A 4,784-nucleotide genomic window follows, 5' to 3' on the forward strand; every position below is an offset into this window, starting at 1 on the left:
AATTGAGCTTTCAGGTAGTAAGCTGGGAGAGCCCATTCTCTTTGATCTCTTGCAAATGATTGTCATTCCTGGTTTGGACTTGCATTATTGAATAAGTATCATGATGCCTTTCATCCATTCCTTCTTTTTTTTTTTAAATAAATTTATTTATTATATTTTATTTATTTTTGGCCATGTTGGGTCTTCGTTGTTCCACACGGGCTTTCTCTAGTTGCGGCGAGCAGGGGCTACTCTTCGTTGCGGTGCGCAGGCTTCTCATTGAGGTGACTTCTCTTGTTGCAGAGCACGGGCTCTAGGTGCTCAGGCTTCAGTAGTTGCAGCATGCTGGCTCAGTAGTTGTGGCTCACGGGCTCTAGAACGCAGGCTCAGTAGTTGTGGCACACAGGCTTAGTTGCTCCGTGGCATGTGGGATCTTCCTGGACCAGGGCTCGAACCCGTGTCCCCTGCATTGGCAGGCGGATTCTTAACCACTGCGCCACCATGGAAGTCCCCATTCATTCTTTCCACACATTTTTATCATGCACCTACTATGTGACAGGGACCATTCTAGATGGGGGGAACAAGATAGACAAAGTCTTACAGAGCTTACACTAAACATAAAAAGGTAAGTGCTGTGCAGAGACTTAAGATTGGGTGATAGGAGAGAGTGGCTGGGAGGCTTTTTAGATTGGATGGTCAGGAAAGGCCTCTTCTGAGCACACATTTTGAGTTAGGACCTGAATGGCTGTGTGAAATTGGGGCAAAATCTTCCTGGTGGAGGAAACAGTGCAAAACCCTAAGAAAGGAAAAAAAAAAAACAATGTGTTGGATGAAGGGAAAGGCCAGTGTGGTTGGAGTGTAGTGAATCTGGGGGAGAGTGGTAAAAGTTGAGGCTGGGGTTGGGGGCAGGGGGACAGCAAAGACCAGATAATGTAGGGCTTTTGTAATCCAAGAGCAGTGGGAAATGATGGGAGAGGGGTAATGTCCTAGTCCCTTCAGGCTGCTGTAAAAAAATGCCACAAACTGGGGTAGTTTATAAACGTCAGAAATTTTTTCACATTTTTGGAGGCTGGAATGGCCCAAATCAAGGCACCAAGCAAGCATGGTCACGTTCTGCTAAGGGCTGTCTTCCAAGTTGCAGATTGCCTGTCTCAACTGTAGCCTCACATAGTGAAAGGGGCAGGAAGCTCTCTGGAGCCTCTTTTATAAAGGCACTAATCCCATTCATGAAGACTCTACATTCATGACGTAAGCATCTTTCAAAGATTCCATCCCCTAATACCAGCATCTTCGGAGATTTCAGCATAAGAATTGGGGTGGGGGGGCACAGAAATGCAGACCATAGCAGGTGGTTAGACGAATGACATGATTTATCAATAATTTACATTGAAGAGATCGCTGCTGTGTGGAAAATGGGTTATAGAGGCAAGAGAAGAAGCAAGGACACAAATTAGGAGACTTGTGGTAGCTTCAATGTGAGAATGGATTAGAAGAGGGCGGCAGAGGTAGAGTTGGTGAGTAGATTGCCTTGGAATATTTTGGAGGTAAAATTGATAGGACTTGCTGATGGGAGAGGTGAGGAAAAGCAAGGGTAATCTAAGATGATTTTTTTACTTGAGCAACTACTACATTTTTTACTTGAGCAACTAGATCCGATCTGAGATTGGGGAAACTCTGGGAGGGGAAAAGGAAACAGCAGGAGTTCTACTTCGGCAGCGTTTTAAGTTTGAGCTATTAGTCATCTATAGGGGATGCCACATAGACAGTTGGAAACATGAGTCTGGAGGGTTGGGGAGAGTTAGGGTTGAAGGTTCGTGGGAGCTTTTGGCCTACAGAGGGCATTTAAAGCAATGGCATTGGATGAAGTCACATAGGGACTGTGTAAGTGGAAATCAGAAGGAGGCAGAATAATGGACTTTCAGGGCATTCCAAACATAAGAGGTAAATTATAATGGGAGCTAGCAAAGGAGACTTGACTATTGATCTGGAAGTATGGATGTCGGTGGTGACCTTGACGGGTGTTGTCTTGGAATGGTGGGGATGAAATCCTGTTGAAACACACTGAGATAGATAAACAGAAGTGGAGATGACAACAACAGAGAACTCTCAAGAAGCTTTGCTTAGAGAGGAAGTGGGGGCGGGGTTATGGAGTCAAGGGAGGGTTTGTTGTTAGGTTTTTAGATAGGATGCCTCTCAGCATATCAACAGGTTCTAGAGGGGGAGAATTGAATGATGGGTATGGGTGTGTCCTTTATATGGGTGTGTTTTTCATTTTTCAAATAAAATGTCAAAAAATTCAGAAGAAAAGGAAGGGTGTGGGATCTAGAGCACAAGAGGGGAAACTGTGCCTTAACACAAGCAAAGACATTTCAGAAGGACAGGCGGGAAGGCAGCAGTATTTAAACATAAAAAGGTCTTTGGTGGTTTTGGTTCTGAAAGGGCATTCTTCTTTGCACCTAAATCCAAGCCTAGCATTTTGTTCTTGTCTTCCTGTAAATACCAGAGAGTTGAGCTAAAAAAAATAAAAAAATGACCCTGTAGTTGCCATCTGTAGACATGAGGAAATGCAAGTGGGGAGGATTTGAAGAAGTACAGATAAACTACACTAGAAAAAAAAAAAAAACTATAAGGTATTACTTGACATATATAGCAAAGTAATTTATTTGAAGTTTGGTGGTCTGGATATCTCATTGTTTTAGTCTAGATGAGCGGTCCCCAACCTTTTTGTCACCAGGGACCGGTTTCGTGAAAGACAATTTTTCCACAGAACGGAGGGAGGGGGTGGGGTGGGGCGGGCTATTTAGGCGGTGATGCTAGTGATGGGGAGCGGCAGATGAAGCTCTGCTCGCTTGCCTGCCCCGCTCTCAACTCCTGCTGTGCGGCCCGGTTCCTAACAGGGGGTTGGGGGCCCCTGGTCTAGTTTTTACTGTGCAGTACTTTTCAGAAGAGGCTGTCAGTTTAAACCTTATGTTCTATTAAACATCCTTTCCAGGAAATATCTTCCACGATCCTAAGGAAAACTGGATAAGAAAATGGAATCTCTCTCTAAACCTTGGGATAGTGATTATGCCACCATTAGTGCTCACCTATCTAAGAGCTTGGCATACAGTAATCCAGTGTCCCAGGGGAGTTTAGTATATGTGGTTGGTTGGCGGAATGTAGGATACTCATTCCTATTTAGCACTGTCTAGCCAAGAGACAAAACAATTTACAGGTTCTTAGACTGTTGAAAGTGGGAAGAGAAAGATCCCTAATCTGTGAAGTTGGGGGAATGAAGTCTTAAAATCCACGAAAAATATACAATAGGAAAATGACATTTGATTTCTTCCTAAGGAAACAACCTGATTTACAAATAGAAAATCCTCTATAAATAAAACAAATATTGTATCTCCAATACCTTAGCTTTACCTTCTATAAGGTCTAAAGTTTTTAAATTTTTCATTTTTTAAATGAACACTCATTAAAAGAGAACTCTCCAGGGTGATGCAGTAAATGGCAGATTGAAGCCCTTAGCAAGAATGAACTAGAACCTGTTATATATGCCATGTCAGAGAAGGAACTAGACTAGATCTCAGAAAACAGAAGGTAGACTTTCTCCTTTCCCTTCCTGCTTAGTGCTAACTTATCAGAGCACAGTCAAGCCATCAACATTTGACACCAAAGCCGAGGACAGACCACAGGATTTAGAATCACACTTTACAGGTGAGACACCTTGGCTTCAGAGAAGTGGCTGGTGGAACACTTTTTTGAAAGACTATTATGTAATAGCCAGAGCAGCTTTCAAAAGAGAAATGGCCTTGAGCGAAATGAAAGAACACCGGGCCTTGCTCTTGGGTTCACATCTGTGTTGGGCTAATTAGGGCAAAATGTGGCGCTGTGAACTAAGTAGAGCTGGCCAGCAGCTCGCCAGGGACTGGAGCTTCTAGAGAACCTTTTCCTTCCTGTCTGTATTCCCGGACTGGGAGAGGTTAGGCTTGGGGGCGTCCAGCCTTTGTGTTGCGGTGAAACACTAAGGGAATTAAGCGGAGCCAAGAGCCGGCTCTCACTCCAGGGGGCTGCCACCGCCTCAGCGCGCATTCCCTGCGCCTCCTTCCAAGGTTGGCACTACGGCTCCAAGGCTCGCGACCGCTCTCCTTCCTCTTCCTCCCGTGCCTTAGGCAGGAGCTTCGGCCCCCACTGACTCTTCCAGTCCCTGCGGCCCTTCCCTGCGGAAGCCGCAGCCCAGACCTTTCCATTATCCTGGGATTCTGCTGGTACCAGGGAACTCTTCAGACTGAGGACTGCTCCATAAAGATGGTTTTAAATAAAGTTTTCGGCATCCAAAAAGGGGGGGAGGGATTGGGGGAGGGCTATTTAGTGGCCGAACCGTTGGCCAATGCATGAAGGGGCTGAAGCAGGAAGACGCAGGGGCCAGTGGATGATTGGTTACGCCAGAAGCCTGTCTAGACTGTACCATACTTATTGGAGGGGGGGTTGGCGAACGGGAGGGTAGCTGCTTGTTCTTGAGTACTTTCAGTAAACACATGTAATTATTTTTTACTTCTGAGGATTTCTGCCTCGATTCACGAGGGGTAGAAAGCAGGATGCAGGAAAAAGGAATATTCGCTCGGCCATTTCCCCAGTTCCAACTCCTGCGCAGTATGCCCAGCCTCCTCTCCCAGTTGCCTGCGGAGCCGGACGGCCCTGCGCGCGCGTTCTCGGTTTCTCGCGTGGTACGGCGCTGTGCTCCTGCAGCCAATCAGGCCGCGAGGTCGCCGCGGTCGCCGGGGTGCGCGCGCACGCCCTAGAGCAGAGTTGGGGTGGGG

This window comes from Mesoplodon bidens (genome assembly GCF_964165515.1).
Source record: "Mesoplodon bidens genome assembly, chromosome: 7".
Classification (NCBI taxonomy): Eukaryota; Metazoa; Chordata; class Mammalia; order Artiodactyla; family Ziphiidae; genus Mesoplodon; species Mesoplodon bidens.